The 26,300-nt window shown below is 37.8% G+C and overlaps 1 long non-coding RNA gene across 31 annotated transcripts in view; it reads right to left on the reverse strand.

Moving 5' to 3' along the window:
• LOC102155895 overlaps nt 1–26,300 on the reverse strand; it is a 648,303-nt gene that overhangs the window by 129,088 nt on the left and 492,915 nt on the right. For all 31 annotated transcript variants that reach the window (XR_005381490.1, XR_005381486.1, XR_005381489.1 and 28 more), the window contains one exon: nt 18,313–18,406. This is a non-coding gene — a long non-coding RNA (uncharacterized LOC102155895). The remainder of the gene's footprint in view (nt 1–18,312; nt 18,407–26,300) is intronic.

Consider the following 26,300-nt stretch of genomic DNA (forward strand, 5'->3'; position numbering starts at 1 on the left):
AGCCTACTTCTCCCTCTGCCTCTGTCTTTGCCTCTGTCTCTGTGTTTCTCATGAATAAGTAAAATCTTAAAAAATAGTAAAATGCATTTGAAAAATAGAGGAGAACATGATTGGCTATGCCTTTTGAGGGCTGTGGCAGCTCCAGAGGTAGCTAAAACTGTCACTGGGTGTTTAAGGACAGGTCCTTTTTTAGGGAGTCAGGAGATCACACATTGGGAAACATACGGAAATAGAGTCATGTGATTGCATGCTGTGTTTCAAAATGGGTTAACTACAACATGGGTTTCCCTGGTCTTCCGTCCATAACTTTCTATCTCTGTTGTCTGTCCATATGTCTGTCCATCCATCCATCCGTCCATCTATTCATCCACACTAAAGTTAATAGGTGTTTTTTGATCATCAACCAGGTGTTAAATAATTCTATCCCCTGATAACACAGCAGCAAGTGGATGAAATGAAATCTCTGCCCTCAGGAGGCTTACATTTCCATGAAGGGAGAGACAACTAATGAGTAAATACGATGAAAGAATGATAAAAGTTATTAAAAGATAAAATAGTGTAAGGGGGTATAGAGTAATTAAGAGGCTATTTTAATTAGGGTGGTCCAGAAAGGGCCATATGTAGCAGAGATGTTTCAGCAGAAGCCTGAAAGAGTGGGAGAATGAGCTTTGGGTGTGATTCTGTAGTTTTCTTTAAACCCTTATAGATGCAGTGCTGTTAGCATTAGATAATCATAAAAGGAGAGGGAATCCCTCAGGTGATTGATGTGGCCATTTTTAGGAAAGAGACAACCTGAGCCTGCCTGTCCAAATTGCAAACTGAAATTGCACACTGAACTTTGTTAATGTAATTGCTCTATCCAGGATCCAGTGGCTCAGTGGTAGGACTCGGTCTGGGTTGAAGAAAAGGTACCACAGATAACTCAGGACAGGTGGAAAGAACCTGGTTCTTTGGTTCCTAAAAGGAAAATTCATTTTGTAGGAAAAGCTACTGGAGAATATCTATCACCTGCTGAATGACATATCCAGATAAGTAGATTTTACATGCTCTTTAGGTGACAAAGTTCCAGAGCTTTCTATGAACGTACTTTGGGTGGAGTAATCATGGATGTCAGCTTGGCTCACCTGACTTGTAAGAATAAAAAAAATTGATGGTTGCATCGCAGGTATTTATAGATTTCTCTTGTTCTATTTTATACTTTTTTTGCTGCTTCTGAAGTACGCTGTGAAGAGAGGCCTGTTAAACATGGTCAGTGCTCCCACTGGTCTAGAATAGCCTATTACATATTAAATGAGCTTTTATAGCTGAACTTTATTACACTCAAACTTCACAGAGACATTTATGAACCTTATTGAATTCTGATATGAAATGAGCCCACAAAGGTATTTTTGATTTTATGGGAATGGAACTTTTATTATATGGAACTTTCACAGAGCTGTTGAACTCTAGAGTTCAAAGTGATTTTGCAAATGTTAATTTCTCGAGGGATCTTTGGGACATTAAAAAAGTTACTGATGATTTTTACATCTTGCATCTAACTTTTTTTTTCATTTGGAAAACATGTACAGTTGTCTCAGTAAAAGGAATGTGTGGAGTTTGTGGTTGACGCTGTATTCATGCCATGGTAAGAAGAGAGACCCTGTTTATTGCTGCAGGAGACATATAAGGAAAATAAAAAGAGGAAAATATCATTTAATAGATAAACAGTCATGCCCAGCTTGACATTTTTCTAACCCCTTCAAGGACACACATTCCTGAAGTTCTGTGAGTCAGTCTTTAAAATTTATTTGGAAGATTAACTATTAACTTGCCTTCATAAGGAGATTTTTCTGCAATGCCAACCAACAGGAACTATAGTCTTTCTAAGTCTCATTCACTCATGATTCACTCATTCCCTATTCACTGAATTCTTACTTTGTATCAAACACTGTTCTAAGTACAGGTGATAGAGAAAAGACATAGTTCTCAAGGAGTTTATGGTCAGTTCCAGATAACTAAGCAAAAACCTGTGATACACATAGATTGTTATCTGATTACAGTTAAGAAACATCTAGAACGTGTTGTGTATACGGCATGTTCACACGGGGGAACATCAGCAGAGACTTCTGGGGGGCAGCAACACCCGAATTGGATATTTAGGAATGAATAATATGCACATTGCCATAGTAGGTGGGGGAAGGGTACAGACACATTCTGAGATAGCCTGAAAGACCTGCTTAGAAAAGTGGAACTCAACGAGGGAACACTTCCCAGGGGTACGAGCCATGCTAAGGTTGGCTCTTAAATAGCATTCATCCTAATTCCTCACTGTGCTTGTTATCCCTATACTAGTCTTGATATTTATATGGTGTCCATGGGTTACATATTGTTTTCATGTTTATAGCAGCCTGGTGGAATAGGTATGTTATTTTATAGATAAAGACATGAATCAAAGAGATATCAGGTGACCCTACCCCAGGTTATATAGTTAGAGTGTCTTACCTGGGCCTGGATAAAGCCCTTTCAGCTTATATTCTGAGTTTACCTATTGTGTCACAGTAATCAGAAGTTACTTTTACTGACTGAGTCAGTATGTATTCATTCAATATTGCATGTATGCATGTATTTTTTCAATATGCATTTATTGAGTAGGTCTTCTATGCTAGGCAGGCATTGTTCTAGGTTCTGGGATATAACAGTGAACAAAAAGTAAGATTGTGATAGATAATATAAAAATAAACATGATGGTATGAGAGTGAATAGGCCCAGACTATATTTTAGATGGTTGCTTTTATTTCCTTGATCCTCCAATTATATCCAGGATTTATTTCTCTCTGGGTGCTCCACAATACATGTTACTCAATAAAAATTTACTAGGTGTTTCCATACATAAGTCACCATATGAGACTCTTCAATTATTTTTGTCAGTTTAGAAGAAATAAAAGGGAACTTCCATTAGTCATGGGACCAACATATGTCAGGTTCTTCGGCAGACAATTTATAAGTCTTGTTTCAGGGATGCTGGTGGAGTCTTTCAATGTTCCAGGATTCTCTCCTGGCTGATTCTTCTGTTTCTTGGAAGGTGCATGGACTTCCATCCTCTCAGAGGTAGGAGGCAAATCCTGGGATGACTGTTTCTGCTGCTTATATATCCTCCTAACAGCTGTCCTATATAAACATCCTTTCAAAAGTCCTGGAGGAGGTGACACTGTGATACCGCTGGACTAGGAGGGGAGCTCTGGGTGGTTTTAGACAAATCTCTTCTTCTGGATTAGTCTTTGAGACTTGTGAAATGTTTTGGCTTTGAAGAAAATGAGACTTCCCAGCACATAGAATTTATTCTGTTTACCAGCTATTCAACTTTGGGCAGGCCACTTTAGCTTTACGAGGTAGTTTCTGCATCTTTAAAATGGAGTTAGAACACTTATCTCATGGTTTTATTTTTTTGTTTGTTTTTGAGGTTGAACTAATAGATGCTGTCTTAATTAGGCTTCTTATGCTTTGACTTTGGCAATTTGTTGCACAGATGTTCTGGAAAGTGAATTATTATGGGGAATGGCATCGGCAGCAGTCCAGTCTCTCTGGTTCTCAAGGATTCACAAAACTCAGCACAGTAACCGCCTCACTTGCAACAGCAGCCTGACCTTTCAGTGATCCAATGATTTTGTGTTCACTGGGTTTTTATACTTCTCCAAAGGTGGGACATGATTTGGTCTTTGCTCATTTGATGTGGAACACCCTGATGTGGCAGCATGTGAACTATCTTTGACTTAAGGATCTGCCTTACTTAGAGCATTTGTAGGCATATATAGGGTTACTTTGGTTTGTACTCTGAGTCCTGCTTCCATCAGTAATACAAGGCTACTTGCACCCACGGTCTAAGTCTGGGTCTTAGAACTTCAAAGGGTCTGTGGTTGTAACAGGTATTGTGAGGCTTAAAAATGTGTTAGAGTTATGATACATCATAGCTATATATGTAAACAGGTTCTACAAAACTGAAGCGTAGCTAATGGCCTAAAGACTAAACTGTGAGGTGTTGAGGAATAAAAGCCACTATAGAACAATTTGGCAAGCAGCCAGGCCCCACAAGGCTCCAGTGTGGCCACATCAGTCCAGGATATTCACATACCCCAGGGGAGGAGAGCACCGTTTTGGAGCATCCAGTCACACATATAGGCAGACAACACCAAGGGTAGTGTCTTTTTTGGCTCTGAAAGATCATCATTTATATACAATGGGTGTATATGATTATATATACTATGAGGAAGAGAGGGACAGTGGCTGGGTGGTCCCATGTATTACTCGTGGTTAAATTGTTTATTCAGTGCCAGTTAAAATAGCTGACTTATAGACATAAACAACTAGGATAAAGATTTGGGACCACCAGATAGCTGCTTTTGCTGTGCCTCCAAATTGTCATGATAAAACACATGATGAAATGGTTGCAATTGATTTTTTTTAGAGACATCCATGGCCACATTTGTGCAAAACAGGAAGTGCCAGGGGGCTAACCACAGAGTCTCTGAATTTATGTCTCCCACATCTTTAGGGAAAAGAAAAAAACCTCACAAGTTGCAAAACGCTGGGACACAAATACCCTTTTTTGGGAGATGTGAGATGGATGGGATCTGGTTCCTATGCCCTCGTAGTTAGGGAGACAAGTTTTAGGGCAACTTAAACTCTATTGTGGCTGTTATGTTTGGGTTCTCTTCCTCATGGCTGTGGCTGTGTTCTCTGAGGAGAAAACCCACAAGAACAGGTCAGTGATCCAAAGAGTCCCATATGTTGTGACCTTTTCTCATTTACGGGGATCCAACCATTGTCATTTTCCAAGTGACCAATCCCACTGGCTTTTCCCTTCACCCAAACCAATATAACTTGCCAAAACTCTTCAACAGAGCTTGAAAAATCAGAAGTTTGATTAAAAATATGAAATTTTTGGAAGCTGACTCCATCATAGAAAATCCTCCTCACTGAAAATCTTTTGAGAGGCATAATCCAGGAGGCCGTGTAGCTCTTCATCCTTTCTGATAAGAAGCAGACAGGGGGTATATACTATTCCTGCTTAACGGTCCACAAATTATTCCAAGAATTCTCTGCTTATCCTTGTCTTGAAATGATAGGAGTACTGTCCTTGGCTCATGATCCATTTCATGAGCATGTGGTTTAGCTTTCTTGGTGACTTCCTTAGGAAAATAAGAGTCTTAAGAGAACTTTTGGAATAAATCGTTTTGGTTTTGCATTTCACTGAAAAAAAGTCAACACTGGTCTACTCTAACATTCTAGCACTGTGTGGTGGTAAAAGAAGTTTGCACCTGGAATTAGACAGCCCTGTGTTTGAATTCAACATCTCCAACTATTAATTGTGTGAACTTCGGCAAATCTCTTCAATATCCTAAGTCATGTTTTTGATATTTATAAAATGGGCATAGTAGTAGTAGTACCTCCTTCATAGTCTTCTTGTAGTGTTTATAAACAATCAATGGTACCTAATTATAACATGAGAATACATTTAAGGCAAGCACCCCAGGCACTCATGTGTTCTGTGAGAACTGAAGAAGTTGCATCATTACATTCAAGATGTAAATTTCGGTCCCATGAAGCAAAAAATGATCTTGGATTAGGGATTAGGATAAAGGAGTGAATGAATTTTTTCTTTTGGGAAAAAATGAGTATTTTACAGTTGAAAAAATATTTCATGAACTCGACTGAAACTTCTCTGAGTCGATGTGAACCAGCTCAGCTGAAGGTCTGTTATTTGTGACTGGACAGTAAGGGATGCCATACAAAGCTCTTCTGTGCCCAGGTTGAGTAACAGCCATACGATACTCCCAGACATACCTTCCCAAGCCACATGACACACTGCCATGCTAAGCACAGAGAGTCTGTATATTTCTCTTTCCTGTTATTACACATTCCATGCTGAATTCAAATGCAGAATGAGCATCTGAATGATTTATGTATTAAAAATTGAACCTAGGGAGACAAAGTTTTATGGACTCACTTTTAATAAGACAGAAAATTTGAGAGAGAGAGAGAGAGAGAGAGAGTGAGAAACCTAAACTATGTATTTCCCTCTCTCCTGACCAGATACTAAGTCATTGCCTGTGACAATTACCGTGTTAAAAAAGGCATGGCTATGGCAAGAACACAGTGGTGTGCGTAGGCGTATAAGCAAATGGACATATTTGAATTCATGTCTAGAACTCATGCAAGATTACAAATTGGGAACATGCATGAATTGCTGGAAACTGTTTGGTTGTGTTGAGGTTAGTAAGGTGAAAGAACCAAATGTTTTGTAGAAACAGCCCTTCTTTCTGTAATAAAGTCTTGTCAGTGAAGTACATCATCATTTGGAGTTTTAAGGGTGGAATCATTATTATTTGGTGGGAGATGTGGGAAATGAAATCCTTCAGAGAGAATCAAATCTCCTCTAAGGTAGCACAGTGAAGTTGACAGAGATATAAATAAAAAAATTAGTCCATGTAGGTGGTTTGATAGGCAGTCCTGGGAGTGAGGGGAAAGGTGTTATGTGATGGTGGAGCTAGAGTAGGGGATGGAGAGGCAGGGACATCCTCACATGAATCAGGAGCCACAGAAGCAAGAGCAGAAAACAAAGATGTGGACATGTGCAATATACGGAATCTGGGGGAGAAAGGGCAGAATGGGAAAGGGGGATTTCTGTGAGGGGAGGGAGGACTTTACAGCAGCACATACTTGCCTGGTATGAAATGTCTTGATCGTCAGAATGTGAGTGTAATATAGTTTTTCTCTTTTTTACATTTCAAATAATATTTTACTTATCTATTCATGATGAAAGACAGAGGCAGAGACACAGGCAGAGGGAGAAGCAGGCTCCATGCAGGGAGCCCGACATGGGACTTGATTCCGGGACTCCGGGATCACGCCCTGAGCTGAAGGCAGACGCTCAACCACTGAGCCACCCAGGCATCCCAGTTTTTCTCTTTATAATGTAATATTATAAGAGTGAAAAGTCAGGGTATCAGCAAGCAAGGGATGGGACTCTTAAAATGGGTAACGTGGGAGGGGTTAAGGAAGAGTTCAAAGGTGTGGGCAGAGTGCAGGGGGCCATGGAGGAGGGGCACAGAGGGTGGGGAGCATTTCCATCTCAGCCTGAAGGGATAAAGGGAGGGGGTGCTACTGGATCCCCAGCGGAGGGTACTGGAAAGGGGAGGAGGAGATAGGCTACAGCAGGCCCCACAGCCCAGTCCCCAGGACTCGGTACAGGTGGAGAATTTGGGGGCGGGGGGGAGAGTGGGCCTTGCCACTTCTCACGAAAACAGGAACTCTCTCTGCACATGACGCTGTGTTGACTTTTTTTTTTCCCCTTGCAGTTAGCATTTTGAGATTGGCAGGCTGTGCTTTTCAAGAGCTCAGGTGTTAGAACTAGCCCAACCCGCGAACCAGCTGTGTGCTCTACACCAACTGTACAGTTGTGTGCATGGGAGCGAAAGTCCCCCCACCATTTCAAGAGATGCAGCACGCTCGTCAGTCATGAGTGGTGTTGCTGAAACTACTGTGGGAAGTAGTTGTGCCTTTTTCTCTGTGTGCTCCTTCTCAGTCCTCTGCCTCAGGTCAGTTCCAGAAAAGGCCCGTGAAGAGGATAAGCAGCAGTATGCCTCAGGGAGTGACACATACAGACACAGACGCACACACTCTTTGTCAATGAGTCTCCTCTTGGTGCTAGAGGAGCAGAGAAAGGAGAAAAGACTACTCCTGTGGGGTATTTTTTTTCCTCCTTTGCAGCCATCATGGGGAAAACTGTGTTGTCAGCAGTGGAAGTCAGAAGAGTATGTGAGATGCCAGGATTCAATGAGCTTTGAATGAGGAAAACTCCCAGTGCTGCTTACCACAGGGTGATCAGCATCTCTGCTTTGTTTATAATCCTTTCTCTGGCTTGCTTTAGGAGTGTCCAGTGAACTCACACATCTTGAAATGCACCTAAGTTTTTTGCTTTAAATGCCAACTGGGAGGGGCACCTGGGTGTCTCAGTGGTTGAGCATCTGCCTTCAGCTCAGGTCTTGATCCCGAGATCCTGGGATTGAGTCCTGCATCAGGCTCCCTGTGGGGGCCTGCTTCTCCCTCTACCTATGTCTCTGCCTCTCTATCTCTTATGAATAAATAAATAAATAAAATCTTTTAAAAAAATGAATAAAAATAAATACCAACTGGGAGAAAAGGCAGAAACAAACACACAACTCAAAAGCAGGAGAAACTTTCAGAATGCCTCTTCCTCAGCCAGAGCAGCTAGCTTGTCTCAGCAGTTTTGACTGAATCCTTTTATTCTTTTTTTTTTTTTTTAAGATTTTATTTATTTATTTTAAAGAGAGAGTGAGCACAGTGGGGAAGGGAAAAACAGACTCCCCACTGAGCAGGGAGTCTGCTTCAGGGCTTGATCCCAGGACCTTGAGATCATGACCCAAACTGAAGGCAGATACTCAACACACTGAGCCACCCAGGTGTCCCTGAATCCTTTTGTTCTTGATGAATTCTAAAAAGAAGAGGGATAAAGAAGCAGTTCTCACTGTATCTCAAAAAATAGAAACAAAATTGCTACAAGCAAAATCTTTTCATTTCAGTGGAGCATGTGGCAGGGACAAGGTGGTGGTTTTAAGAAGTGTGGTATGGAGCCTAATTGACGAGGGTTTGATGGTTGGTTCTGCCTCCAGTTATGTGATGTGAAAGTTGCTCGATCTTCCTATGAATCAATTTTCATCAATAAATTGAGTTGTTTAGCAAATTCAATACATTAAAGAACTCCATGTGTTATCTGGTACATACCAAGTACTTAATAAATATTACCATTATTATGATTATAAGTCATCTCCTGTATCAATGTGTGCTTAGGAAATATTCATCTTTAGATTCAGAAGTTGTGAAACTCTTCTGTCCCCAATCCCAATATGTGTACTGGCATTCTTTCCACAGTTCCATTAGGGCTCTGCCCTCTCTCCTTGTCCTAGGCATTCCTCAGGGGTCTGGACTTCTCTGAAAAAATGGTTTGATGGCCTACCACCTGCATGCCAAACAGTAAGCAACCATTATTTGGCTTGGCCGTTTGCTCGACACCGACCTACTGCTGGTGGATGCCTGTGCTTTTAAAAAGAAAGATCTTTCCAAATGATAACAAACTTCCAATTACACATTTGGTTCCTTAAACTTATAGGGCCTACTGCAATGAACAAACTGTCCTTGTTACCTATTTCCAAAAGCAACCATAGTTTCAAAAAAAATCAAATTTCTGTCCATTTTTACTATTTGTTTTTCATTTTGGATTTATGGGGGAAAATGCATGAGCCCTCCTTTCCCTAGGAGCCTGCTGCTCCAATTCCTTGCACTGAGGGTTTTTGCTTTGCCTTCAACTTACCAGAGTGCTCACCAATGGGGTTGACCATGGACTCTTTGGCTCTGTCTCCAAGGAAACCAATGATAATATATCCAACCAGATGATGGTTTGTTACCAGATCATCGTTGGGCAGGTATATAATTAATTGTAAAATAAATTTTCTTTCCTATGTCTCATGTGATAAGTGTTGACATTTATTCTCAGTTTTGGATTTATGTTCTTTTTTTGCAGCTTTTTAGCTGGCTTTTTTTTGGTGGGGGAGTAAACTTTTCCAAGTCTTTGCCTCTCTTTCTCCTTTAAAGAACCAGATCTGAGGCTCCTGGGTGGCTCAGTTGGTTGAGCCACTGACTCTTGGTTTTGGCTCAGGTCATGATCTCAGGGTTGAGGGATCGAGGCCTGTGTCAGGCTCCCTGCTCAGTAAGGAGTCTGTTTTTCCTTCTTCCTCTCATACTACTTGTGTACATTCTCTCTGTCTCAAAATAAATGAATAAAATCTTTAAAATAATAAAGACCTGGATATTTTCCTAACTCCTTAAAGAAGAAAAAAAAACAAACCTCTCTTCATCCCTTCCATCTTTAATGGGTGAAGAAACAACAAAAACAGAAGAAACAAAAAACATCCATACATCTGTGCTGCCAGGAGGAAAGCTGCCTGGCTGGCCTCAGTTTTACAGGAGTCACTGGGCATTCAGGTCTCACCCTCGGAGTTGCATGGGGCTTGGCCTTGGCAAGCTTATACAGAGTTGCCCAACAATGCCTGGGGTTCCTGTCGATGAGTGCTCTAAGCAATGAGGGAGTGATTCTCTTTTCTCCCACTAAAGACCTGTGAAAGGCTAATAGGTGTCCACCGTGACATGGGTTTTCAAAGAACAGTTCTACTTTCTTCTTATACCTTCTGAGTGATGGGCCATTCAGTTTTTCTCTGATATTACTTAGATTCTTTTCCCTTTCCTCAGTTCTTCTCTTTATGAATCAGACCACGATAGCTGAGAAATCTTGTTCCTTCGATTGGGGTGCCAGGAGATGAGCAAACGTTGCTCCTTTCCTCTCTAAACACAGAACTTCACTGCCCCAGCACCACCTAATTATCTAACTCTCCTGATCTCTATCCTCAGATACTTTTCTGTTATTCTGGATTTGGATGATACACACATATTAGTTGTGGGAATTGGAGGTGGGAGGAGTAAAAAAGGACTAGGCAGGGATTTCTAGTTTGAAAGGTGATAGGGGTGGTCTAGTATATTTATTCCTATTCAGGAATATGAAAGCAGAAATCAAATCCCATTCTTAACCATGGGAGCATGTTCACATGCTTGGCAAAGACTTCTTGTTCTCCATTATTCACAAAATGGGAAACTGAGGCCCGGGTCACCCAGGTTCTCCTTCCTCTGCCTTGTCTCCTTTGGTGGGCACTCTCTCTAACAATGTGACTGTTTCACGAAGATGAGGCCTCAGATTTCTTCTCATGATCTCTCTTGTGGGAGAAGACCAGATGTGAGATCATCTGGTCTCATAACTTCCACATTTTCCTTGTTTCACATGACATGTCTACATCTGTATCTCTCATCTTGAATTCCAGCCTCACATTTCCAAATGATTTATGCATGGGCAGGGCCCTGTCAGTGGAAACTCATGTCTAGGTAGAACTTTGCAATTTTTCCTCATCTTGGCCTCCTCCCACCCTCTTCTATTTGTTAAGGGCACTACTGTCTTTCTAGGCTTCTAGATCCCAAACTTCCCCCAATTACCTATTCGGTGGCTTAACCTTGCATACCATTTCATTATAATCATTTTCATATAGATTTTGCTTTTATTTTTAAAATAACTTTTTAAGATTTTTTTTTCTTATTTTGAATGCTACTTGTATATACACTGCAGGTAACAAAACTGAAAAATACAGAAAAATACAAAGAAGCAAACTTGTCATGTATGATTACACTGCATAGAAATAAGCATCACTATTGCATTTTCATTCTTTGTTTCTTATGGGTTTATCTAGAGGTACAAATAGTGAAAACACAGAATCATATTTGTATTCCTGTATACAGCAAGTAAGTATAATTTTTTTTAATGTTTTAAATAATTCATGTTTGCTCTCTGGCTTTCATTCAGGTAGATGCATCACAATTTATGCAGCCATTTTACTATCAAAATAATATTTGATATGAACCAATAAGGTAGATAGGGAAGAGATGACAGGTTTTGCTACACACGTACAAATGAAAAAATTAAATGGCAAATGACCTGAATAAAACTAAAACAAAATGATAAGCTGGGAGAAAATACAAACAACATGTATAGAAAAGGGGGGGGGGCAATAAATGTAATAGAGTGAGAGAGTGCTTTCAGACAAGTTTGAACAAGGGTAACAATCCAAAAAGGAAAAATAGTACAGTAGACAACTCAAAAAGAGTAAGCAATTGATCAGTAAAAAAGAAAATAAATACATGGAAAATAGTGACTCCTTGTTTTAAATTATACTAATATTTTACAACTTCTATTTTAAATTAGAAAGTAATAGTAATAAAAGTATAGAAAGTAATAAAAGGTCATCTTAAACTATTTAGTTATTACAAAGAGTTATGAGAACTGTATTGGAAATGTAAACACCTAGAGATGATTGCTGCTAACATTTTATTTGATGTACTTTCCGTATTCATCTAATAATCAAAACAAGATCCTTTGTTTCTCTTCAGAATCATCCCTTTGCCTATTCTAAATAGTTTCTACCATCATAACTATAGCCACAAAATAGAACACAAAAGAAAAATCTGAAGAGATTTAAAATTTTAAATTGATGGTTGGAAAAAATAAAGTAGCATTCATAACTTTATTAATCACACAAGGTAGAATTTAGGACCAGAACTAAAGGCATTAAAACAAAGCTTAAAATCATTATTTTCTTTTAAAAAAGGCACAATCTGCATGACAACATCTCTGTATTTAAAATTACTTTCATTGGCTAATCTTTATTTGCTTAACTGACTTTACTTCCCATTACAGTTCCTCCTATTTATTGTTTGGGGGATTATGTTTCAATTCATCAGTGAGTTTTAGAGCACATTTTTTTTTCCAGAAAAGGTACTTTTTGATCGCTTCCTTCTCTTAGCTAAAATAACATCATTTTTTTCTATCATGCTAACTAACCATTCCTTTCCTTCTTTTCCTAGTTTTATCCTTTTCTACCCAGCCTTTAAAATTTGGGTTTTTGTAAGCTTAATCCTAGGTTTTGTTCTCTTTCTATTCTATCTTCTCCTCCTAGGTGATCTGAACCCCAACTAGTTATGACTCAGTATGGTTTACTCAAAACCAAATCCTCTGAGTGTCATTACCTGTTTGATCCCTTCTCTTAGTCTCAAAGGCACCTTGGGCTAACTATATCTAAACACATGATCTTTGTTTCAAACCCAGTTCTTTTCTAGAGTTCACTTTTTCAAAGAATCGCACCATCTCCTATATATTTGCATCTCTAATTCGTCTCCCAGTCCTACTGATTTTACTTTCTGGAGTCAATCTACTCTCAACCTCCACCATCACTCTAGGCCAACTGATCATTACCATCTGCTGAAACACTGAAGTTCCCTAAATGTCTTTTGAATCACCCAACACCTGCCACAATTCATATGTAACCAGAATGATTACCAAAAAAAAAAAAAAAAAGTAAGCTAGACCATGTCACATGTTTTTTGCTAGAATATAGAAAAAACAACTGATTGGGCAGCCCGCTGGCTCAGCGGTTTAGTGCCGCCTTCAGCCCAGGGTGTGATCCTGGAGACCCGGGGTCAAGTCCCACATCGGGCTCCCTGCATGGAGCCTGCTTCTCCCTCTGCCTGTGTCTCTGCCTCTGTGTGTGTGTGTGTGTGTGTGTGTGTGTGTGTGTGTGTGTGATGAATAAATAAATAAAATCTTAAAAAAAAAAAGAAAAACAACTGATTTGATATATTGACCATACTTTCCCTTGCCAAATTCAAGCTCAAATGGCTGTCATAGATTTTTTAAAATTTATTTTCTATGTGTACAATCATACCTTCTATGAAAAAAGAAAATTTTACTTGTTTCTTTCACAATTTGTATGTCTTTTATTTATTTTAACCTATTTTCTTGCAGTGGTTAGCATATAAAGTACAATGTTGAATATATATTATAAGAATGGACATTCTTGCCTTGTTTCTGATCTTAGAGAGTGAAAGAAATTAGTGTTGTGCAACTACGTGTAATGTTAGATGTATATTTTTTAGATGCATATTTTTTGTTGATGTCCTCGATCAGGTTGAGAAAATTTTCTTTGAGTTTATTGAGGGTTTTATTTATTTATTTTTAAAAGTCTTTGTGGGCATTGAATTTTGATTTTTCTATTTTTAGGAGATCATCATAACATTTTTGTTTTCAGGATGGCATTATGAAGAAATTCACTGATTACTTTCTGAAAGTTGAAGTGATCTTGCATTCCTGAAAAAAATCTACTTATTCATGATGTATTATTTATTTTATGTATTATCGATTTCAACTTGCTAATATGTTGTTAAGGCTTTTTGTGTCTATGTTCATGAGGGATATTGCTTTATGGTTTATATTCTTTTAATATCTATGGTTTTGGTATTGGTAAGATTGCCCTAAAAATGAGTTGAGAATTGTTCTCTTCTCTTCTATTTTCTGGAAGATTCTATGTAAAATTATTTTTTTCTTAAGTGTTTGGTACAACTCACTAGTAAAGTCATCTGGGCCTGGAGTTCTATGTTTTGTTATCATTTATTTATTCATGAGAGACATAGGAAGAGAGCAGAGACATAGAGGGAGAAGCAGGCTTCCCACAAGGACCCAGGACCTTGGGATCATGACCTAAGCCAAAAGCATGCTCAACCACTAAGCCACCCAGGTGCCACTTGAAGTTCTATTTTAGTTTTTGTTTGTTATTGTATTATAATTGATGTATAATATACAGTACAATATTTAATGTAGGAAAATTTTTCCTACATTTTCTTTATTAGATTCAAGGCTCTTTATTTTTTCTTAAGTTTTATAGTTTACTTTCTAAGGATTTGTCCATTTCATCTAAATTATCAAAAGTATTGGCATAAGGTACTTCATAATATTCTTATTATCCTTTTAATGTCTGTAAGATCCATGGAGATTCCTCCTCTTTTAATAGCAGATATTAATAATTTGTGTCTTCTATCATTTTTTTTATCAATTTGACTAAAGAGTTTATCAATTTTATTTATCTTTTCAATGAACTAGTTCATTCCACAATTAAACTATGCTCAAATTTATGTGACTGTTAAAATGACTTTGAAGGAGAGGAAAAGAGCATGTATTTTAAGTGAGGCTTTGTAACAAAACCAAATAAAAACAAAAAGACCCTCCTTTTTTGAAGAAATGCAGCAAATCCACACATATATTGTGTGTACTAATCAATTACTCACAATGGGAAGTTTGACATCCTTCTGATATTAACTCAAAGATAGGTATCAATTAAATAGCCACCTTGATAGATTCCTACCATGAATCTGGGATAACAGAGTAATTCAATAGTACAACATTAAACTCAATTCCACTTTAGGCTTTAGGCTCTGCCTCTCAGTTAATTTCATACATTTAAAAAACTGCATTTTTTTCAACTTGAGCTAAAATTAGAGCAAATATGAATAATGCTAATTATAAACATATCAGATTAAATAATATGCTATATGATTAGCAAAATAAAAATTATCATAATTCTCAACTTTTGTGCCAATAAAAATTGGCACTCCTTAATGTAATCAAGAAGAACATAACTTGCTACAATCTCTTTGCAAGGAATTTCAGAATAGGTGTTGAAAGCCCCCATATTTTTCATACATTCTAAATTAATTCTTTCTTTTCCTGGAAATTATTCTGAGGATATGGTTAACTATGTGAAAAATATATATTTTCAGAAATGTTCATAGGTCAGTTATTTAGCAGTTTAAAAAACTAGACATGATGTCTAATAAATGGGGATTAAATTTTAGGTAAATTTTACTAAGTTGAACCATGTCACACTCCCACTTTTTTGTAGGTTAAAAAGATTAAATGTCAATAGTTTCATATACTTCAATCTAGTAGGAGGAATAATGGAACATTATATGCCCACTCAACATCATTTACATAGACTTTAATGATGTCAGTAAATGCTAATACCCTGGTATAATATATAGGATTTAAATCCTATTTTCTATATGCCTTGAAATACACACACACACACACACACACACACACACACACACACCCCAAGTGGCCTGCTGTAATCTTTGGGTGGTGGGAAGTTTTTTCTTGCTTATGTTCAATAGGATGGTATTATTTTTACAATCAGGAATGGGTTATTATTAAACAGAAACACAGAAACTATTATTTTCCCAAATAAAGAAGAAGCATCTGCAATCTCCCATCTCAAAGAACTTTCAAACTTAACCAATTCTTGATGTTTTTGATCAGGCGGGATGTAAAAGAACTGGGACAAGCAGGGTATATGGAAAAATTTGCTAATATGTCAGGAAAGGAGAAAATTCAGAGATTTCCAGTGGAGCCGAGTGACAGAACTCCCTAAGGAAACAGCTTAAACCCTGCCTCCCAACGTGCTGACCAAGCCACCCTGAGATGAACTCTGCCCCTGAATGCTGGAGAGCCCTCGGCATGCCAACTAATCGGGTCTGTGTAAGAGATTGATCGATTGCAGTACTTATTCCAGAACTGCTTATAAAATCAGGAAAGCACATCTGCAGAGAAAGCTACTTCAGGTTTTTCCCCTCATTCAATAATCAAAGTCAGTAGTACCCAACTTTGATAAGAAAAATAAATGATAGTGAGGAAGGACAGCATGCTGAATAAAGAGAAAGAAAGACACCCCTTCCATGAAAAGCATTCTGTTGTCAGCCTACTTTCAGTTTGTCTATTTTATCTTCCCAAATGCTTTGGAAAAAGTCAAGAACTACATCAATCTTAGGTGACATACACTTCTTTCATTCAGATGTTTTCCTTCTGTACATTCCCTGGGCTCACTCAGTTGCATATAGTATTTTGACATTTTTGTGTTTCTGGATCCAATGGCTATAATCACCATTACAATCATTTAAAAATGATGTTTGGGCATTGAGATGTGTTTCTAGGAAAACACCATAAAGGATTTGAATGATCAAATGAAGATTTCTAAAACTTATGTAGACGAACAAAGCTGCCAAATAGATGTTCAAAACCAAACCTATTATTTTTGAGCTGGAAACTTAAATACTTTTGAACCCTTGAATGCTTGAAGTATAGACAAGATGGTAAATAATGCTGAGTTTACAATCTGAGAAAAAGTGTCCGCTTACTTCTTTTAGGGGAGGTGTGGATTAGGGGCTGCCATTGCTGACTATTTGGCACATTGAAAACTAAGAGGAAAGTTTGTCTCTTGAAAGGAGATTTTTCACACTGGTGTGGTCTTAGAGAAAAATATTTATTTTCAATTGCCTTGGCTTAAGATTTCCTTCCTTTACTTTCAGCCTTTGAACACACCAGCACAATTTTCTCCTCCTTCAATGGGCGCTGGCGCATGTAAGGACAAGGGGTTTGTACTGGCCTTAAAAATGTCCTTTTTGCTTAGCAGGTTAGAAAGTTGTGCTAATGAGTCCAAAGTTGTAGGTTTAATTCCCACATGGAGCTACAGCCTTCTCTGTTACTTGTCTTTGAAGAAGACCTGAAAGGAAGTGGAAATTGGACAAATAAAGTTTGACTGGAAAAGGAAGCTATGGAATTCCAAATTAGAAGATATTACCTTGAGTGTGACATGGTGGCAGGAAGACCAATGTGGGACAAGGAGGGCAGACAATGCCTGGAGGTGGTATCAGAAGAGGACAGATAGACCACTAAGGCAAGAAGGGGCAGAGTGATTGCATGATGTTTGCCTAAGGTGGTTGCTATGGCTGGATCAGAACAAACCCATTCTTGTTACTAAGTAAACAATTCAGAGGGTGGCAGGACAGGGGCATCAGCTTGTGATTCAGAATTTGTTATACAGCCAGACTGCTGGGTGGGAAGACCATAAATCAAATGCTTGTATAGATACCCAGGCTACTGCTCTAAGTTTGAAAAAATATATAGCATGACATAAGCCTCTTGGGGTGGTAATCACAATATCACAATGTCTTCTTCATTTGGACCTGCTGTGGACAATACAAGGCAGCCACAGCTGAACATTCACTCAGGCCAGATTTACTCCTGGGCCCCTTTTCCATCCCCAGTCATGACAACAGATTATGCATGTATTACATCTTCTTCAAGAGAGCGTATTTTAAGCAATATTTGGTAAAAATTAAAAACAAGAATGAGAACATCCTCCCATTGTCATTTCATAACCCTGTTCAAGCATCATAACAACTTTCATCTCAGGAGCGTGGGAATGAGATCATGATGAGTGAAGACATGAAGGTACTTTTTGTGGAACCTTTGCATCTTTCCCTAATGTCAGATTCCATCCACTTGACTGTGTACCTGGACACTCCTGGGCTCCCTGCTTCCTGAATTATTGCCTCATCTTCAGGATACTCTGTCCCAAGCCTGATTTTGCTTGGATACAGCACTCCCATTAGGACCCAGCCCCACCCAGTCTCATACTTCCCTGAGTGGGTCAACTGGATGCTAGACTTGCTCCTAACACATTGCCCCACTTCCTACTAGATAGGTATGGTTTTGCCTGCAGGGAGAAAGAGGACAGCCTAAACTAGATTAGTTACTAAGGTTATCAGTATCAACAGTCCCTCTCCTTGGTTACCAAGGCCTCTTGGCTGTTTACAGGGTCATGCGGGCAAGACAGAGGTAGTAATGAAGTCGTAATGCCTGACAGTTACTATATATGTCAATAGAAGCAAATGCCTCCTTCTACTGCCACTCACAACCCCATTCAGCCACCTGAATAACCCACATCTCACAATGAGGTGCCGGAGTGGGGCAAGAGAAACAAAACTGTGTACCTATCTGAGGGAGGAATCTTGCCTTCCATTTGGAGTTGCTTCTTGTTGGATGTCTTTAATAATGCTTATTTTGGTCTGGTGGGCTCTTGGCATCCTGTGACACAACAGACAAATACATGGATCAGAGGTGTATATATACTTTCTTGATGATTTGACATCAGAGAGACTACATTTGCAGCACTGGTATCATCAGATCAGATAAATATCAATTTTATAAATCTATGTGTTATCAGGGTGAAGGCAAAGCATTCTAAGTCACAATACTATTTATCACTAGAAAGACCTACTAGTAAGGTAAGAAAATTAAGAATGCTAAAAACACCTAATCATCAAAAACAAAAACAAAAAATCTCTTATTAACCAAGTCAAATTTGACTCTAAGTATTGAAGTCTTCTTCAAAAAAGAATGATTTAGGGGTGCCTGGGTGACTCAGTTGGCTACATGTCTGCCTTTGGCTCAGGTCTTGATCTTGGAGCCCCACATCTGGCTCCCCGGTCGGTGGGGATCCTGCTTCTCTTTCTGCCCCACATCCTTCTCATGCTCTGTCTCTTGCTCTCTCAAATAAATAAACAAAATCTTTTTTTTAAAGATGAGTCATATGATTCTTACACTTACTCCCATCTCTCAATGAATATTTTATGTGTGAAGAGACATTAACAGTGAGTAGTCAGTTGAAAAGGAGAGAGCTACCTATAACTTAGTAAAACAACTTAAGTTTCATGGGAGTATATAATATACATTTCATGAATTATTTTATTTATTTAAAAACTGTTCCTTTACATTAAATTTCCAATTGTTTTTTTTACATGACAGTGATTGCATAATACTATAAAATATATTTGACTTCACTTTACTAGATGCATTTCTGAATATTATCAGCAAATGAAACATGTATATTTTGAATCAAATATTCATCTCCATTTTGATATATTTAAATTTGAGAAATACAGTAATACAGAAATCATATCTACCTGAGCATGTAATAAAGATTGCACATAACATTGAATATAGCTTTATGAATTTGTTCTTTTTTTCTCATAATTGTATAGGGGAGTATAATAAAGTCTGCACAAAGAAAAAAATCCACAGCAGATTAAAGCACAAGTATATTAAAATGCACCACGCATATAGTATATTTCCTTGGGTGTCTCATAAACTTGAAGAGACTTAAATGTGAGGTTGTCAGAGTAGTGAGTCTATTCTTTTAGGGACAGAGCAGCACTGTTTCATTAGACATTTTTTTCTTCCCTCCAAACGTGTGTTTTTGTTTTGTTTTGTTTGGTTTGGTTTGGTTTCTACCTATTGGTATTGGAAAGTGTTGTTCCCCTACTTCCAAAGAAATATTGTTATTTTAAAGTAGCAGGTAGAATTGTAAATTAATTCAATATATTTTTCTCCTGGAAGCAAACTAAAAATAGTTTGAGGAAAATTCACCTTGCTGTTTACAAACTGATGTTTTAGTTTTGTTTCTTTGTTTACCATCACTGGAGAGAAAGATAGGATAGACAAAGATGCAATGCAGGCTGGAGTCCCAAAGTCTGAGAAGGTGTAACTCTGTCTATATTTAAATCAAGCCACTGCTATGAATCATAAAACACAGGAAAACAAAATCATTCTAGTAGGCTATGTACCCAAGGCAATATTTATTTATGCATATATTTCCTGTGTATGCCTTTAAATATGGTTTTCTGAAAAATATAAATTTTCCCAAGAATTCAGAAAATTATCTCCAATTAATTGGCACTAAGGAATTTAAACTTCAGATTGGTAATTTAGATTCCAACCCTGGGATTCCATGTTCTATGAAGCCTTCTGAAAAACAAAAAGGCATTTTTTAAGCTTATATTTGTTTTGTAATTTTGAAAAGATTATTTTAGGGCAAAAAAGTCCTTGGTTCAGTCTAGATAAGCAAATACCCTAATTAATAAAATTACCTTCTGACTATAATATTTCTTGTCCTCATCATTTTGAAAGAATGGAAGCCAGCATTTAAAAGCCAATGTAAACACCCGAAGTCAATGGAGTTATTCAGAAGGAGCTTCTGGTCACTTCTAAAGGTGCAGCATTTTTTTTTAAAGATTTCATTTAGTCTGCCTGTTATAAGCAATTTAAAACTTTTTTATTCTTCTTTATGTGGAGTCACAGCTTCTGACTAAATACCTTTTTTTCTAAACCAAAATTATATGTAATTAATGGACAGATTAATTAAAAATATAGTTCCACACTATACTTATGAACCACCAGACAGGAATGATATAATCTAGTTTAGGAAGGAAACATTTGTCTAGCCTTTAAAGGTTTTCTTTTCTAACTAACTAACTAACTAACTAACTAACTAACTAACTAACTAACTATATAGTATTTTTTTTTTCATTAAAAATTAGATAGGTTGGGGGATCTCTGGGTGGCTCAGCGGTTTAGTGCCTGCCTTTGGCCCTGGGCATGATCCTGGAGTCCCAGGATCGAGTCCCGCATCAGGCTCCCAGCGTGGAGCCTGTTTTTCCCTCTTCCTATGTCTCTGCCTCTCTCTCTCTCTCTCTCTCTCTCTCTGTGTCTCTCATGGATAAATAAATAAAATCTTTAAAAAAAGATAGGTTGAATATTTCTCTTTATTTTTGTGTATACTTTATAGAGAATATGTATATGAATATGTATGCATATGTTCAATACATTAAATATAAGTTTGCTACATTATCTAACACTAATTACTGAGCTATAGATCTTAGATCTTTCCAAAGTCTATTGCATAAGCTGTTCCTATACTCACAACTAATAAAATGAAAGGAAGAAATTCAAATAATATCAACTCTTTTTTAATCATATGCTCTCTATTTTAATAAAACTCAATCATATATATCTTCTTTAAATCTTGCAAAGAGGTAGACTAGATGATAATCAGTTGCACTTGTACCATGGAGTTGTAGATTATGTAATGGTTTCAAGCTTTCTGATGGAAACTTCTAGCCCCCAAATCCCCCAATCCAAACCAAAACAAACATAGCAAAATAATGGATCCAAAAGCTGGAGTAATCTACTTCCATGATTAAACCCGGTTAAGAAACAAAATTCTCACAAAGAGCAAAGCAGGAGTGAAGCTCTGCCTTTACTCTGAGAGGCAGTGCTGGTAAGTAGGAAAAAAACCCTCTAAAATTCCATCTGACACCCCAAATCTGAGGAGAAGCAAAATCACTGAATAAGCTTATTCTTTACCCCCTTCTGACTGGACACACTGAGAGTGGCTCCTCAGTGAAATGGAGTAAGTGGACCAAAAGATAATGCTCCCTGCTAGAAGAGAAGGGTTCAGAGAGAAACACTGAGGGAAGAATTATGCCAAATTTCTATTTGGCATAATAAATCTCTATCTATCTATCTATCTATCTATCTATCATCTATCTATCATCTATCTATCTTCATCATCATCATCTAAATTATATATTATATAATAATCTACATATTATATATTTAAGACGTTCTTACGTATTTAATATAATTAATATAATATATAATAACTGCATGTTATTATATATCATACCTTACACATATCATACCCTATATGTGCATATGTATAATGCATATAATTATATAACACATATAATTTAGAGAAAAAGAAAGAACTTTTTAAAATATTTATTGGTAGAAATAGATCTTCAATGCATACTTTGTGTTTATATAAATTCTACATTCTCTTAAGGGTTTTTTGTTTTGTGTTATTTGGAGTTTTTTCACCTCCAAGAGAACTTAACATATTATCTATGCATTTGATTCTTCATAGAAATTTTTTTTTAGATTTTAAAAGTAAATTTGAGAAACCATGCATATTGTATACCTTACTTAATATAATCCAAAGAATTGTCTGCATTCAAAAAATTCACAAAAAGGCTGAACTCAAGTTAAATAATCTACATGTACTGAAATGTCCATGTTATGTTTCTGAGTAAAGAAATACTTGTTCAGTATTACATATTGCTTGCTGTCTAGCTTTTGGAAATGAAGAAGTGATAGTAGAAATGAATAATTCAACAGAATATTTAGAAGATAAAATTCTTCTTCATAACAATAAATGACAAAAAAAAAAAAATCACCCACCAGGCTAATGACAGTGAGAGTGAGTTATGCTAACATAAACCTTTTTCTTTTGTAACCAACCTTCCTTTTTGTTTTCCTTTTTTTATGATCCATAGTGAAATAAATGACAAATATGACCTAATTACTTTTTCTCCAATCTTCAAAACTGGTATGATGTGGACCAGCCTTTATGAATTAAAAATTAGAAATTTTGGAACACTGGCATAAAAGATAATGCATACTTATGTCCAGAGAAGTAAAGTACATCAATTAAAAAGGGTCAGGATCAGAACGGGAAAGAGTTCTCAAGGCAGCACCAGAAGGTAAAAGAAAGTGAAGTAATGCCTTCAAAATCTTGAAGGAAAATGATTTTCATACATAGCCAAACTGTTAATCAAACATAAAAAAAGAATACATTTCCAGTCTAAAAATATCAACCACCAATACATGTGCTAAAGAAAAAAAAAAAGTAGGTCCAATGTGGGAGAATGGGCAAAGGGAACTCCCAGCCTGATCTTAATTTCTGTCTTTTCTTGAAAAATTGTAAAATCAAACCACACAGGTCATACATTCCAACATAGCTACATTTGGCTAAAGCTGAGTAGCAATATGGCATATTCTTCCCAACTTGCCACAGCTCACACACTCCTTGCTGTCTCTTACCCTCACCTGTTTCATTCATTTATGCAATTTCCTATCCTTTAGGCATTGGATTTAAACTCCTGTTCCAAAGCCTGATTTCTGCACTACAATTTTCCTGAAGAAGCTTGCTTAATTGTTAATAATGGCTTCTTTTCTTGCTATCACTAGTGGCCTTTACACAGAAGTCTTCCTTCTTATATTTTTTGTGCTGGTTGAATCTGAGGCCATGTAAATGAGATTCTTGTTCTCTGAGAGGTAATGTACCGCCTATTATCCCTGGACCATCATCCCACAAATTTCTATGTCAAAGGAGTTCTGGTTGTACACGCTTTTGCTTGCCATTAAATTTGATCCAAGAATGTTAGTTTTGTCCTCTGTAAATGTTTGATTTTGTGGCTTTATTTAAATAGTGGTTTGTGGCTATTCCTTGATTTCGCTTTGAGTTCCATTAAGGAATTGGCTTTTTACCAGTTATTATAGGGATGTGGAATGTGGGACACAAGAGGAACAGAGCTGATGACTAGGAGATACGAGTATAGCTCCTTCACTACCTAGTAGATGTGTGACTTTGGAAATGTTGCAACCTCTTTGAGATGTAAAATTAGGAAAAATAGTTTCTTCCTGGGTTTAAGGCTTTCTAATTTTCAGGGAAATTTCCTGTATATTATGGCATTTTACATTGATATTTTACAAATGGGGAACATTCAAGAAGAAGTGATTTGCTTTGGATCATGGGACTAGTCCATGATAAGCATTGAATATTGACCTTGTTTCTCAAGTGCCTTAGTCAAGTAATCATTTGGTTGGTGACAATTTACTCAGTCTTAAGTGGGCTCCACTTTTCTCTTTTCACTCAGTGAGAGGCTTGCTGAAATAGAAACATGCCCAGCCCTGCCGAGAAGTAGAAAACAGTATTTTTTTTTTTTTATCATTTTCCCATATCCACTGCAATCTCTTGGCTTTTCTGACTGATTTTGCTCATTGGCCAGTTTCCTTAATTGCCAAAGTGACTGGGATCTTGGTCTTTTAGTCTCCAGAGCACTCTTTGTTCCACCATGTGACATAGTATTCTCCAAAAGATCCTGCCTTCTTTGAGGTACAATGTTCTGTTTTTAAAATGCACTATCTCCTTTGTACTAGCCTTGATCTAACCCCAAAATGACCTTCACCTACTGAATAATAAATACTGTGAGGACAGGGCCTTTAGTCACCTAATTTTTTCTTCTTCCATTTTTCTTGGTCAATTTCATAGTCTGGACCTTTTCAGGGTTCACTCTGTCACTACTGGTTAAACAATTAGTTAATAACATACATATACTCTAATTTCTGAATTACTCATATACAGGTGAGCATAGCCTTTATCATCTAAACCTGGAGTCTTTGGAGAAAATAAGTAGCATTATTTACTATTCTTAACACATGTAAATTGGGACAATTTATATAATGCACTTGCACAATGCCTGGTACATAGGAAGTATTCAATAAATGGTCACCTTTTAAAGGAATTTTATTAAAATAAGTGAAAAGTGTTGATAATTTACTGAAGAGTATACTTAAGACTGGTTCCCTTAACAAGTAACACAGAACAATGGGTTTCTGGTGAAAAAAAAGTTTTCTTTCTTGTATGTGGTGTGGCATTTGAAGTTTACTAGACTTTCCACCTAGGAATCAAACTGGGATAGTGAAGAATTTTTAAAGGCAAACACACAGGTGAAGATATTTTCTAAGGAGATGAACTTGGGAGACAAAGAGCCAGCACCACAGTAAAATAATTATTACACAAGCAGGGAGAATAGAAATACCTTACAATAAAATACTAGAATTCTGAGAAGGTTCTACTTGTTTTTCAGGTTCCTTCACTATTATTTAGTCTTACTTCATGAGGCTGAGAATATTTTTAAAGTAGTTTGTCCCAGGTAATTTCCCAGGATTAAAAGACAGTGCTTCCAATTTCCAATGCCATATCCCAAGGAACTGATAACTTACTTTCTTACTGATGCTCTATAGGACTATCTGTACTGCCAGGGCTGCCTTTGCAGACTATCATTTTCCTGGGGTGCAGGTGTGCTGAGAGGCAATCCATCTTGCTCCCTTCCTTCTAACTGGAGACTTGACCCTCAATCGCTGAGGTCTGATTGCTAATGTTTCAGCACCGGCTGCAACCCAATCCGTCAATGAGCACAGCTGAGCTAAATTAATCTAATTTTTTTAGCCTTTGCACCCCAGATATCAATCTCCCAGGCAGTTAGCGTTCCCTGAGCCAGCCATGGATTCCACAACCCCTTATCACTGCCCCCTTTGTACTTCAGCCTCGAGCTGCAAACTGCCTTGTGGGCACCACAGAGCTACACAAACATTTGTCCCCACAGCCTACCGGCTTCCTCAGGCCAGTACGCCTAATGAGCTGGCTGTTGCCCGTAAATCAAGTCAAGCATACACAGTTCAGGCTTTCATCAGGTGAGCCCCGTTCAGCAATGTCTTTGAAGGAGGGGCCCTGCGGGCTGCAGAGGCTACACGCTGCCCAGATAAACACCCCATCTCAAAGATGTTGTTCTGTTTTGCAGACAGGCTTGTCGTTAGTGGGAGGAAGCGTACTGGGTTGCCAAGTACCAGGAGCAGACTGATGTGACTTGGGAGCCAAGGAAAAGAAACACAAACACACGCACACACCCTCCTGAAGAGCCCAACTGGAGACATAAGGAAAACGGTGTGAAAAGCTCATATCCCATCCTTTCACTCCCAGAGGTGCCATTACCAGGCAGTCAGTGGAGATGTGGCCCAGGTGACTTGGATGAAACCTGTCATGAGGAACTCCAACAGTGCTTTAGGCAGACTGATGGCCAGCTTGGGTACCCTCCTCCTCCAATGCCTTCCCATCCTTTCTCCCTGAAGCCTTCCCAGGCTCCTCTGGGTGTTTAGTGCCTTCTCCACATTTGTCCCATCTAAAATGTTCCACTAATTAGCTTCCAATCACAAAACAAGATAAAATCAGCATATGATGATTTTTTTTAGGGCAAACCATTTTTTACATTGGTTTAGAATTTCTCTCTGCTTAGTATTTAGCAACTGTTCAGTAAATTCTGTATTGATTTTTCAAGATTCCTTTGTAATTGCTACATTTGATTTATTCATGAATAATGGTAATATTCAGTAAATATTTACTGAGTACCCAAAATACATCAGACACCATTTTAGAGGCCAGGGATAGAGTGATAAACAAGACAGACAAACACCTATATTCTATTGGGGAGAACAATCAATGGAAAAGCAAATAAATGCA

This window comes from Canis lupus, chromosome 30 (assembly GCF_011100685.1).
Source record: "Canis lupus familiaris isolate Mischka breed German Shepherd chromosome 30, alternate assembly UU_Cfam_GSD_1.0, whole genome shotgun sequence".
Taxonomy (NCBI): domain Eukaryota; kingdom Metazoa; phylum Chordata; class Mammalia; order Carnivora; family Canidae; genus Canis; species Canis lupus.